The 14,732-nt window shown below is 36.3% G+C and overlaps 1 protein-coding gene across 4 annotated transcripts in view; it reads left to right on the forward strand.

Moving 5' to 3' along the window:
• The window catches only part of B3galt1 (beta-1,3-galactosyltransferase 1), a 550,921-nt gene that overhangs the window by 109,458 nt on the left and 426,731 nt on the right, over positions 1-14,732 (forward strand). Inside the window, exon 1 of one of the 4 annotated variants that reach the window (XM_029469667.1) lies at positions 7,841-7,955. The exons of the other annotated variants lie outside the window; for them this stretch is intronic. The gene's annotated coding sequence lies outside the window, so the exon portion shown is untranslated. Of the gene's footprint in view, positions 1-7,840; positions 7,956-14,732 lie in introns of those variants that run through there. 4 annotated transcript variants of the gene reach the window in all.

The following is a 14,732-nucleotide window of genomic DNA, read 5'->3' on the forward strand; positions in this document are numbered from 1 at the left end:
TTTGATCTCCTTTTGTTGTCGAATTGCTCTGGCTAGGACTTCAAGTACAATGTTGAATAGGTATGGAGAAAGTGGACAGCCTTGTCTAGTCCCTGGTAGCTATCTTTTCTTTTTAAGAGTCCTTTTTAGAATCCCCTGAATCCACATTATTGAGACCAATCTAGTGGAGCAAAGATGGAGAACATTTTTGAGATGATTTTCCAGTTATTAAACAGATGAAAGCGAAACCTCTCACTTCTGAACTTAAAGGCAGTGTGTTGAAATGTCAGAAGAATAGGTCAGCCATCCCCTGACACTTCTTGTTGAGTAATACTGCTGTCTTATTTTTTTCTTGATATTAAAATCCCTCAAAGAATGAAGAGTTATTCCTCCCCCATCCTGTATGCTTTAATGACCTAAGGTTCTGCATATTCTTGTCCATGAGAAGACAAAGTTAACTTCTGTTCTATCTAAGAATATTTTTATTAATGGGAAGGACAATGTGGCAATAAGCTGAATGACATCTCCCAGTTTCCCAGAAACTGTAACCCCAAGGTCTGCTTCAAATTTAGGAAGAAAAGAAGAAGGTCCCTTTAACATAGCTAAGTAGCATGCCACTGGCAAGCAAGCTTGAATCTCTCCACCCTTCCAAAAGAAACCCCCCAAAGAAAATTTTATTCATCTAGGTAAATTACTGTAGCTATCCCAAAACTTGACTTGATTGCAAAGTAATAAATGATTACTCACACCTTGAGTACTATTAAGCAGTTAATCTGTTTCCCATGCAAATTAACAATAAAAAACTTTTGTCGGCCTTTACATTTTAATTCCTATTCAGTAAGCTGTACATTGTTGTATATTAATGCTTTATTATTTAATAACCAAGTTTTGTTTTAAACCTCCAGTAATACCATACGGTCAGTTTGTATGAGTAGTTAGCAGTTGTGCAATTGAAAGGATCACAGCACAAAGAATAACCCACAGTCTTGGCTGTTCACCAAACTATTAATTTAGGTTTACTGAGAACACATTTTGGAAGTGAGACAGTATTTGATTTGATTTTTGCCCCTTTCTCTTTGGTTTCTCTTTCCTCTTCTCTCTTCTTTATTGATTGCTTTATGCTGCTATCTCTGGCTTTTTTTTTTTTTTGTAACATCTGTCAACATCACTACTATATTAGTCTGTAACTTTAAAGTGATACTAGGTTATAAAAATGCACATTCATCAGGTAGGCATGTGATCCCTGCTACTCAGGAGATGGAAGCCAAAGGATCACAAGGAAACTGAGACCAGTCTGGGAGTGTTAGTGACATCTTTTTTTTTTTTTTTTTTTTTTTTTATTTCAGGGCTTATTTTATTTTCACTACAATGAGTTTACAGAACACATAATTATAAGTTGTCTTAAATAATTTGATAGACAGGCAAGATAAAAGAATATTCAGTAGATTTTAGCAAGGTGTCTACCTTAAAATATTTAATAATCATAGCATTAAATTTAGTGTTAATTTTCAAAAGGTATTTTATAGGCTCTTTGTATATAAATAGCTTATCGCACAGGGGTACAGCTCTTGTCTAGCATCTGTGGCATCCTGGTTTTAAACTTCAATACCACAAAAAGACAGAAAATTTTTTCTGTGAGTCGAATAAGTGTTGTTATGGAAGTCTTGCACTCACATCCTGTTACTTTGTTTCAGAGTCAAGGTATCAATAAAGACTAAAACAATGGCTGTCCTTTATGTTATTGAAAAGAGATACTTGAATATATGCAATATGTAAAAAATGTTAACTACCTGTTAGAATAATAACCACCAAGAGTTTTCATGACAGGAATATCTGGTGACTTAGAGCAACTAGTGAAAGTAAGTTTACTCAGTCACATGAATTGTCCCTTCCTCACTCTTTGTTCAACATGCCTACTCAGTGTCAGGAGTAGCACAAGCAGCTATAGGTACAAAGCAAAGATTCTAGTTCTTTTGTCCTTGAGTTCCATCTTTAGGGATCTTTGTTCTGACACCAATGCATCTCATGCCGAGAAGACATCTATCAACACAGACCTTTGTATGCTAAGTCCTTCCAGACTGTGACCAACTACCCTCACAGGTCCCAGAAGTCAGAGCAGCAATTGGCATGTCATGTGGCCATGAGCATATCTGGCAGACGTTTTTAGTAGCCATTGCAGTATGGCTTCTTATTTACGTGAGATGCCTTGGATAGGAACTGTGCAGGTGGCTTCTTTAGGTGTTGTAGGACAATGTAGTCAGCAACCATATTCTGAAATTCTAGAACTGCCAAACTGGTAGGACAAATTCGCACCAGAAATAGAGTTAGAAGCTCCACCCCAACCAGGGATTGTTAGCAAAGTATGTGTGGCTTTCTTGAACTCAAAATAATTGCTAATTAATAAGACCATTAAAAATAAAGTGATGTAAAATATTAAATGCATTTTCCGGTGATATTAATGTAAACCTAGTGTAATGATAATTTTTGCCATTGGCTCAGACAGCATTACCTATATTTTCAAATTTTAAATTAATGAATTTAATTTATTTTCCTTGCTTTTAGTTTCCCCCCAGATATTTAATTACACTGTCTCTTCTGGTTCCTTAAAACAGTATTTAACTTCAGGTTATTCACTTTCCCATTATTTTATAGTGGAAACGACTCATTTTCTCCCATCATCCTGTCCCTCCTAGGAAAATCCTTCTTAGAGCTCTTCAGATGCCACTCTTACATGAGGTTGTTGTTTTCTTTGCACAGTGAATGTTCTGATGTTTCTCTGAGCTACAGTTTTGTGTTAGAAACACAATATTTTCTGGAATTTTCTCAGCCTTGGTGTCCTGTGCCTTGCCCCACTCCTCCTCTATTAGAGGACATCCTCAAGAGCCTTTCTCAGAAACAGGAAATAATGAGTCAGGGGGGTAAACATTAGGTAGTTGAATACTAGAATGTATAAACCTAAATAAATATCCTCACACTTGAATGTGTAATCCCAATGTTAATAAGCATTTATATCTGCTTCTCATCATAAGTCTTACAAAAGGCAGTTCTATTATTGTCTCCAAATTTTAGTCTCCCGAGATTTTCTATTTTTCACCACAGTCATAATATGATGTGTGAATACTTGATTTATTATTCTTAAAAATCAGTCATTTTCATCGTAGGACTTGACTTCATCAGGGCTATTTAATATTTTGGTCACATTTTGATAATATCTTTCCATGCCCCTTTCTCTGGAAATCTTTCCAGTAATACCTATGTCCTTCAGGGAACTCTATTCTTTCTTACATTCTATTCACATTTCTGTCTTAATTTACATTTTATATTAAAATGTTCATATATCTTTTTACCAATCACCACATCTCTATGTACATATCTACTCTTCCAGTGATATTCACTAGGCTATTCATTTGGGAAAATGCCTGGGAGATTCCTGTAATTGGTGGCACTCTATCTCTGAAGAGTACCCTAAGCACAATATGTGTCCATAAGCACATCACTGGGTATATGTTACAGTCATTAAAGTACAGCTTCTCCTTAAAAACGGTGATAACATTTTTATTATTTGTTTCTGTGTCTAGCGATTGCATGTATGCCATATTCTATGTGTGGACATCAAAGGACAACTTTGGGGTGGGCATTTCTTCATTTTCTTTTAATGCTGTAGGTTTTAGGGATTGAACTCAAATCATCTAACTTGGTGGCAACATCTTTACTGTCTGAGCCTCATCTCCCATTCCTCTTTTCTGCCTTCTTCTGTGTTGTAGAGTTGTACTTTATAAATCTCCATCCCTTAAGTTTTGTTTGGAAAGGACTGGGAGGCTTGAGCTGACTAGGATATGCATTTTTAATGGATTAATTAAGAGATTAGCTAACTTAAAATCTGGCATTTCTTAGACCATCTATCCCAACACAAAATCACAGACAGGAAATAGAACTTACACCATGAGCTTACACAGGCATGAATCACACAGGAAATTAATCCTCCAAGTCGAATTTCTGGCCAAATTGTTTTGCTTCAGTTGTCTGTTTTTCTCGTTTTTTTTTTCCCTCCTGCAAAGATGTAATTAACTTAAATGATTATTCAGGTTTCATAAGATATACTTAGAAATAATCATTATTTTGTCTTCTGTTGCCTCCTCAGTTGACTTAATGAAGGATTGTCTTTTGCTGGTACTGGAAAACCTACACCAAACTACCAATCACATAAAATTACCCAGGGATCAACTACTTAACTCCTAGATAATGGTAAATCTTCTAAATTTATTTTAAAATTTCATTCTTTGACCCTCTTTCCTCAGCAAGGTAGTTTTACTTTCAGCTTGATTGGGGCTAGGAGAAAGCAAGGCAGAGACATATGACTTCTCTGAAGTTAGCAGCTGTTTTAAACTAGTTCTTTCAAAGGAAAGTTAATTCCTTTGAGAAAGAATGTACCGTTGAGTTCTTGGACTGCTCTTGGGTTCAGCTGGACTTTGCTTTCATTCGACAGATTTCTCCTAATTGTAATATACCTCGGCATACTTAAATCCTATTAATGTGGGTGGGCCCCTCAGTGAAGAGTTCAGGATACTTAGGTCTCCACTGAGAGGACCACCCACATTAGTAGGAACATTTCTACAATGTTGCACTTTTAACGCTAAGGTGTATGTACACATGCAGGTGTCCTGATGGTTCTTTAGGAATCTCTGCCACTTTATTTGTTTTTAAAAACAGCACCTTCTCAGTAACACAGACTCAGATAATAGCGTTTCAGCCCTACCCGTTAAAAAAAAAATTAGCTTTCGCAACACAGCCATCATGATGCTATCTTTCAGAACCGTCCACAGCTTTGTCTCTTCACACAAGGTGAGAAACTAGAAGGAATCCCATTTTAACAACAGGAGCCAATTGGATTAAGGCAAATTTGACTGACTTTTGGGAGACCGTCTTCGATAAAGAAAATTCTTTAGACTTGAATTCTATGACTTAGAAGTTTATTAAAACAATGAATTAAATGATGGTGTTGCTGAAAAGTAATTAGAGAAAGTCACCAATTTAAGCATAAAATCTCAGTGGAAGCTAAATTGGATTAGCTTCTTTGCTCGTCCATATTTGCTTCTTTGCTTCTACTGGGTTGCCTCATCTGGCCTTGATAGGAGCATTTGTACCCGGTCTTATTGCGTCTTGTGACGCCATGTATGGTTGATGTCACTGGGAGGCCTGCTCTGTTTTGAAGGGAAACAGGAGCACTGGATCTGGGGCAAAGCGAGGTGAGGGAGAACCTGGGAGAAGCGGAGGGAGGAGAGGCTGTGGATGGGCAATAGCATATGAGAGAATAATAATTTTTTTTAAAAAAATGAAAAGTATTTACTTTGCACAATTTTTTGAGGAACAAATGATTCATGATTAAGTTTAATGATGAAAATACTATAAACAATTTCATTATTGGATCTAGATGTTAAAGTATCTACTGACCAATTTTTATCATTAATATGTTTTCATTTTTAGATCAAATGCTTTATTGGATTTGTATGAATTACAGCTCCTATCTCAGAAGTACACCAAAAATACTGCCTTCTCTACTTTATGAAATTGGTTTTTAAGAGAAGTAAAAATATCTATCAAACAAGGGAGGATCTGAAAATGTATGTGTGTATGTTATTCATAATAAGTAATTCTGGAAATTACTCTTATAAGCTGGCGACTGGACACTGATTTCAATAAACCCTAGCAAGAAGTGTGTGAAGTAGGTAGTATTATTTATATTGTACAGAAAAGGAAACACAGCTTAGAGACTCCTGAACATCCCTCAGTCAGTAAACAGCAGAACTTACACTATCAGTCTGGCTAGTGCCAGACTTCTGCTATGCATGGCCTCTTGAGAAAGTGGAAGCTGTGATAGTGTTTCATTTGGTCATCAGCTTGAGGTCAAACTCAAGATTTCTAAAATTGCATTAACATGTCATGTTCCTGAGCCTGATGTTTGGAAGATAATTTCAAGGCACTGGGGATTTTTTTTTCCTCAATATGATTCAGAAACAGTAATAAAAACTAAATACAGGAAGAGTCATAGAAAGAGATCCCCAAACACACGTCCATTACATTTGGTAATAAATAATATGCAAGGCTTAGGTAACCATATGGGTTAAGAGAAATAAATACATTTTAATCTGAGATTTGGTTGTAAAAATATTGCTGGATGTGTGACCAGAGAAATATGTGGAGAGGATTATGGTGCGGCTATGTAATTAGATGGTCCTTGGGAAAGTGAGTAGCAATTTATAGAGACTAGAAGCCTGTTCCAGACTGCAGTGGTGGAGCTTTCTTGTGTCCTGGGCTCAGTTTTACACATGCTGACCTATTCAACAAGAGGCCAAGTTGACTGGAAAGAAGCAGAGACCAGAATGCGCTGACTGCTATCTTGGGACAATCAAGGAAGAAAAAATGACTACATGTTGTTTTATGTACACAGGTAGAATTCTATTTATGAAAGGGCGTTATCATTTTTCTTTGTTTGTATTTTGATTGACATAAAAAAAGGCAGTTGGATATAAATCAAAAGCTCCAGGGAAATATAAAAATGTAGCTACCAATAGCTGACAAAAGTCAAACACTGCTTGGAGATTAGAGACTAAGTATTAATTTAGAAAGAATTCAGTTAATTAACAAATTGTTCCATTTCATTGGCTTGTTTCTTGATTCTTCAATACAACTTGCTTGCCTGGTATTTTTGGCTAATATTCTCACCTTAAATAATTATTTAGAGATTGTGGGGATGTATCACAGTTGGTATAAATGTATCCTGCTATAATGTTCATCTTCTTTTCATTGTGGGAATTTATGGTAGATGACACAGTCATTCTTCATGCAGTATAGTTTGCTCAAAGACATCTCAATTAACAGGAGCGTCTTACCTTCATGTAGATTTCAAATGGTTTGGTGATTTGTACTGGGATGAAATAATGTGCATCTTGGCATGAAAACGAATGTCTGCCTCCTGGCACTGTGTACACACAGTCTCAGAGTTCATGATAATGAGCATGCTTCTTTAATTGCTGTCCATTTATTCCTGCTGAATTGTGGCAGCTAAAGAGCAGCTTGCAAACCACGTGTGTAACTTACATAGGTGAACAATAAAATCATTTTCTCTTTGGTAAGATTTCCAAGCTTTCACCCTTTCCAAAGGGGGGAAAAACCTGACTGCAAGTCAGTTGGTCTGCTAACTGCTGTGAGTATTTTTGTTCTTCTTCTTTGACAGGATACTTCTAATTCAAGGACTGCCATTTGAAAGAATATATGCGCACTTGAGATTTATTGTAGGTACATTCAGCTAACAAATAACTATTTAATATTGATATTGGAGCTGCCAAGAGGACATTTTTATGTCTGTATCTATTAAGTAATTATTAAAATTCAAAGGACTGTGTTTTAACAATGCTTTAATAATCTTAAATATATGTAGCTGTATATTAGGAAAGCTAAAATTTCTGAGAGTCACTGATGTTAACTATTGCAATCCAACAATTACATTCCCAAAACAAGTTATGTTATATTAGGTGTGTTACCTTGTTTTCTTTTGATGAGCCAGCTGCCTGGAAGTCCTATTGGTTAAGAGGGGGTCAGGAACTGAGAGCGCATCATTGTTATAAGCAAATGCACATTGAAGGCAGGATGCAAGCAAGGTGACAAATCTCTTTATAATTGGAGCTGTAGACTCATTTATCTTTAGAACCCTCATCGTTATATTTTTTTCCTCTGAAGTAAAATATTAAGCAGAATATGTAGGTTTGTTTAATAGTATCTTTCTTAAAACTCATTTTTGTTTTGGTTATGATTTAAGTTGAATTTCTCCATAGAGAATCATCAACTAGACGAATCTGACTATTATCTGGAGAAGTGCAAAAGAGTCCTAGAGTATTATGGACTCTAAGGACTCAGAGAGTGGAATCACGTTCAACAAATATGGATGAGTAAATGAAGCGTGATGGCACGGATGAGAGGTAGGCAGGATGAGAGAAAGGAGTTGGAGAGAAACACTGAGAAACAATTCAGCAATTGCAAAAAAATCAATAATATCTGGGAGATGTTTTATTTTGCTCAATTTTGGGATAATTGAAATATGTTATGTAACCATTCAAAATGGGCACCCACTGCAATTCCTTGACATTACACAGAACAGCACCAAGGTATTCAAGGACAAAATGGATGAGAGCTATGAGGAAGGAACTTGGGTTAGAGAATTTAAATACACACCTTTTCTGCTAAGTCTACTGGTACCCAGAATCTATTCTGCTTCAGGTTAAAGACAGCGCTGCCTACAGAATCAAGTACCCCACTCTTTGTCCAATACTCTACAGCATATCCCTGTACAAAGAACAAGACTTAAGGGCAGGTGAGGTGGCTTTGTGGTAGAAAATTTTTTGCCAGCATGCAGGAGGATTTATTGTTCATCACCACAAACATACAGACAAACAAATAAACAAACAATCAAACAACAACAACAACAAAAACCCATTAATTCAAATTTTAAACAACCAAAACCAGAATTTCAGCGATTGTCCCTAGATTTAAGGTAGAGCATAAGTAGGTATAAACTGGTGATACAGCCCACCGTGGTTTAATGTAAAATTTAAGGTGACCCTAATCATTCTGACAAAAGAGCTGACAAAGCAACTCTGGGGAGAAGGATTTGTTTAGCTCTCAGCTGTCATCTTCTAGTCCATCCCTGTAAGTACTGTGTGCTGGACCACAGTAGCTCAAATCAGCAAAGGAGCGTGATCACCCCACTGGTGGTTATCGGGTCCCCAGCAAATGAGATGGCTCTATAGCACCGGACCTCCCTGCTTACCTAATCTCTAGAAGAGGCTTCCAGATGCCTCTAGAGGTTATATGTTACTGTCTTCTTGGGTCACTCCAATACAGCTGTGTTGATAATGAAGATAAACTACCACCCAGCTTATGCAGAGCAGAAATTGATTTCTTCCCCCTATAACAAAACAGTTCAGTAGCTGATGGATGATGTCATTTGCCAATTTAATATTGATACATGTGCTTCTGGTCTAAGATGAGAAATGTGTGTCTCATTCTGTCTGATCAGAAATGTTACAGGCCATGAATCTAATCTATAGTCTTTTTTCCTTTTTGGGAAAGAAAAAGTCTGTTATGCTATTTTTAGAATAGCAGTGTATTTCTCTCTCCTAGGCCTCCCCAGGACTTTCTTAGTCTAGCTCTCTCTGTTGCACACATCCAATAAGCAGTCCTTCTCAGGAGGTTCAAAAGGCACTTAAGCAGAAGACTGAGACTTGGATATTTACAAAACTAATGGGCTCTATTTCTTTAAATGAGTTTCTGACACCCTAAGCATCATAGGATGTCCTGTTCGTGGTTGGACAAAGAAATATATAGATTGTCATTATGTTCGTTATGTGTTTCTTGTAGATAACCTGTCTATTGAAAAGATATAGGCAACATCTTCTGTCTAATGTTATGGTTAATAGTAAGAGGCCATTAATTTGGAAGAAACTTTGTACTTAAAAATATCAGAAAGACTCCTGGTAGCTAAGTATTATGTTTATACTGATTTCTCAATCTAAAATATAATTTCAACTTCTTTTATTGCGGCTGGGATGTAGCTTATCCTATCCCGGTCTTATCACTAACAAGACAAATTATTTGATTTTTTTAAAAAAATCATACTTTTATGTATATTGTCTTTTGTTGCACTGTAAACACAGAGTACTTTAAATTAGAAATTAGAAACATACATTGAAAAATAGAAAATAACATTTTTATTATGACGGATGGAACCTAATCAGGCAAAGCTGATATTTATGTGTGTTTTAATTGGTCAGCATCACATAAGCTTAATTCCCTTCATTAGGTTCGGATGTAAATCAGTGGTAGACTGATTGCTTGCATAGTTAAAGAATTAGGTTCAATCCACAGCATCAAAATGACAAAGAGGGGGAGGGAAAGAAGGAGAAGGATGTGGCATGAAGACAGAAGATAAAAATACTTTCACTAACATAAGAGATTATTTAAATTTGGCTCAACAAATTAAATTTTAATAATATCTCATGGCTTAAGTGAAACTCACAACATTGGCAAACCAAGAAAAAGGGAAATAAGTCAGGCTTAAAAAAACAAAACTTTGCTTTCATTTAAATGATATAAAAAAATGAAGAGACTTCCTGCTTACTGTATCTGGGATCAGTGAACTTCCACCGTTTCTTTGAAATACTTGAGTTTCTGTACTGTTCTTAGGACATGGCAGCCACAGGGGACAGTGTTCATATCCTGCCACAGAGAGTTGAGCAAGCACCTTCACTTGGCAGTTAACTAACTATGTTAACGACTTCTGGCCAGAAAACATTTGCAACAACATTTTCACCTAGGGTAATTAGCCATCATCTATAGCGCAATGGTTTCCAATTACAGCATAATTCTCACTTTGTGGTAGTCGTTTTTGTTAAGTATTTTGTTATGTTACTTCTAAAGTGTCACATAATTCACCATTCACTCTTCCTGGCTAACAACAGCTCCTTATTATCTCCTCCAACATTTGAAGAGAGTTCTTTGATTCCAATGCAAAAGAGTAAAGCTAACTTTCTTTACAAAGGTACTTGTGTGAAATCCTTCATGTGTGTGTGGTTGGATTGAGCACAAGCCTCTGTGTGTACTATATAATTCCATTAAAGTTCCTTCCTTGTAGCTAGGAATGTGTACTGGACACATGTGTACTACCCATTGGAGGCACTCTTGGCCAGTATTAAACAACTGTATTGTTAATGTCACCAATGACTTGGGAACAGTCTGTGTTCACTTGAATGTACTTTCTTCCTTCATAAAGATTTCAAAATAAGTATACTAGTCTGGTAGGGTAATTGTGATATGATGTATATTCCTTTCTTGCTCAAACTTCTATTTTTATTTAACATGTGTTCTTTAAAGTTAATATGTATTAATGCTTTCCAAGTGAAAAGGAAATGCATTTAGTTTATATTAGATGTCCTACCTGCTCTTTTAATTTTGTAACAATTTATTGAGATAATTATATTTTATCCTTCCTTGAAAACTATCTCACAGCCGACTATCAGACTGAGCACTGGGACCCCAATAGAGGAGTTAGGGGAAGGACTGAAGAAGCTGAAGAATTTTCTATGAAGCTTGAAGCTCCATAGAAAGAACAACAATATCAACCAACTAGACCTCCCAGAGCTCCCAGGGACTAAACCACGAACCAAAGAATACACATGGAGTGACCCATGTTTCCAGCCTCATATGTAGCAGAGGATGGCCTTGTCAGACATCAATGGGAGGAGAGGCCCTTGGTCCTGGGAAGGCGCAATGCTCCAGTGTATGAGAATGCCTGGGCAGGGAGGCAGGACTGGGTGGGTTAGGGAGCACCATTGTAGAAACAGGGCGAAGGGGGATGGGATAGGTGGTTGTCAGATGGAAAACCAGGAAGGAGGATAACATTTGAAATGTAAATAAATAAAATAATCAATAAAAAAGAAAACTATATCTTTTTCATAAATTTACTTTGGTGCAACTCATGAATTGCAAGCTATCAGATTCTTTTGTGGCTATTGCAGATAATAGCTTCTCTAACAAACACTAAGTTGTCAGAACCCACATTTTCTTATAGTACCAGTGTTTCCGGTACTATAATAAGCTGTGAGCACATTTCATCTAGTAATTGCACAGTACGAATTTTAAACCACTATCATCACCTCAATGTATTGCAATAGCGACTTTTTGTGTTAAGAACTATTTACTGGGCTGCAGAGTTCCATTTTGTTCTGCAGCCTAAAAGTTTCATAGCTTTCTAAAGTGGTAAACCTTGGTCATGGTTTAATAGTCACTTACAGTTGCCCTATTACTTATTTCCATCTTGGACCTCTAACTTATAACCACTTTATGCCCTTCTGAATGAAAGCAATTTTAGAATCACTTATATTTATTGTTTTCATCAAACATTGATTCCAAAGCTGACACACAGCCCAGAGCCCCTGACCTTTCCTAGCATTGTTGAAATTCTCAGATCTCCAGAAATCAATGAATTAACCTTCTTTCTTGTACTTTATTTCACATTCTCATCTTCAGTGTGCATATAAAAGCAATAAGTTAACTAGTGAAGATGGCAAAATTCAATGACTAATGATGCTCCCAACCACGGAGAAATCAGACACAGAGGTTGAGGCCTGAGTTTGGAGAAAAGATTGTGAAAATGGCAAGCTTCATTTTCCTTTGGTAGTTGAATGCCTGCTACTAGAAGAGAATCCAGTAGTCTTGCTACCATAAAAAAACAACTCTCTCTGTCTCCTGTGTTATTGAGGAACAAACATGGGGTTCAGTAATCCCAAAGTCAACTGTAGAATTCCATGTGCAATTCGTGATAGTTGTTCAACATTCTTTTGCAAACAGTACTGTTGGTTGAGTATAAGGCCATAAATAAAGCTGTTTCCTGCATCCCTACATTCTTTTCTTCTTTCTTTCCCTTCCATCTGAGTAAAGGACTATGGGAGGAAACTATGGGAGAACTATGGGAGGCTGTCTAGAGTGCCTCTTATTGTGCTTGAGGTACACTGTGTGGTGTTTGTCCTTCTTAAGTAGCTGTAATATCCCAGACATTGTCTTAGCCTCGGGTGAGTAGGTTGTCTCCATTCATGCCACACTGTAGAAATGATTCAATGTTTATCTTGCCCTACCAAGAAAAAGGAAAGCATTAGCTGAGTGGCTGCAGTTTAATCAGGAGTTTTTCTCAAAATGATGATAGCTGGTATTTATTGTCACAAGACCAAAAAAAAAACCAAAAAAACCAAACCAAACCAAAAACAAAAAAAAACCTAAAGCATAAATAGAAAATTATATTTTCTGAACTAAGATGTCTTCAGTGTTATTTAAAATGCACATAAACCACATCATTAAGTGAGTATTAATATTTAATCATTTTTATAAATATAACAAATACCTTTAAATTTCCTTGACAAGAATTTTTGGGTTTACACATTTTACTAATAAACATATATATATGTATATATATATATATATATATATATATATACATACATATATATATATATATATCAATTTCTCAGATAGCTTTTATGTGTCCATCATAATAGAAGATGCTAAAAATACAGTGGACATATTGGAGACAGTTCCTCTGCCTGTAAATAGAGCAAGTATGTAAGGCAAATATGGATGATGTTGCTAAGATGTATCAGATATCCTCTTCAACTCTGAAATACAGCAAGATAATTGTGTTTGGTGTTTTCAATGGTTGATGTCTTTATTCACCACCATTGTTCAGAAACATTCCCCTGGGCTTGATTGTGTAACAACCAATGTGTCTGATAATGTCATTTCCCAGTGGGGTTTAAAAGAACTACATTATATAAAGTTATCAGACTGGACTAAAGCCACCACTATAATGAGAATGGCTGGTTTTAAGCAAAACATATTTTTTCCCTTTGGAATTTGTTCTGAAATTTTAAAAGGCAATTAAATATCAACTTGATGGGATACCTCTTATGAGATTAGGCCCAGCAAAATGTTACCTGGCTTCCTTCCATTACTTAGAGCATCGTCCAAAAGCAAGCCCTAGAAGGAACTGAAGATTATTGCAGCAGTTTCAAGTACTGGATAGTTTACTGATTAGAAATGATTCAAAACTCACAGGTTACATTGTCCATTTACAGGAACAGTCGCTCTGTGCTGCTCATAGAGTCGAATTGCAGGGTAGAGTAGAGCAAAATCCCGAGTATGCCCATAATGTACCTAAATCAACAGCATTTCACTTACATTGGTGAATAATGGACAGCAGCCTAGCATTTAAACCTAGCATCAAAGCAAAACAACAACAACAAAACCAGGAAGAAATATACTAAATTTACTAGGTCAACTAAATGGAATCTAGAGGGATTCCAATAGACCCTAGAAATAGTCAAGTTCATTGCTGAGCTTTTAGGAATATTACCCCTTTGTTTGTGGTTTTTTCCCCCCTATGGATTTTTTCCAGCTCTGGCATGTTTCAAAATCGATCTCAAAGAACAAGAAAGACATTTAATTAACCCCACATTAAATATGCAAATAATAAAGATTATCCATGACGATTGTCTTCAAAACCCATATGAACCATTGCATCTGCACTGACTTTGTCAAATACACAATAGACTCATTCTGTAGCAGATCAGAGTAATCATTAACATAAAATTTCTTTTATCAAGAACAAATGATGAATAGATGTCTCACTTTATAACTATAGGTAGCACTTTATAACTATAGGTAGCTTCATCTAATATCATCAATTAGACATGTTTAAGTGATGTTACTTCCTGATGTAAAATAATGAAATTATATATCTCCACTGATTACTGAGTTGTACATCTGTCATGGAAACATTTATATAGAGCAATCCCCCAACCCTATAAAGTTGGAGAAGTTTCTCTAAGTTTTTCTCTCCTAGTGCCAAGAGAATGCCTGGCATATAGAATATACTCAGCACATATTGAATGCATTCTTTAAATGCCTGGCCCCAAGAATTCTCTGCAGATAAGATGATATAGTAGACATTACAACAAGTGTTAAGTCTTGCATCAAAGCCAGAAGTGCCCATATAGTATAATTACATAGGATGCAATTGCCCTAAAATGTCCAAATGCCGTCTTCTGGAAATAGATTTGGCATCTTTAATGATTCAGCTATGATACATCAAACACCTAGAATGTTAAGCTGTTGTCTTAGACAGCCTGGTCCTGTCTGTCTGCGGACCA

Source organism: Mus caroli, chromosome 2, assembly GCF_900094665.2.
Source record: "Mus caroli chromosome 2, CAROLI_EIJ_v1.1, whole genome shotgun sequence".
In the NCBI taxonomy this organism is placed as follows: Eukaryota; Metazoa; Chordata; class Mammalia; order Rodentia; family Muridae; genus Mus; species Mus caroli.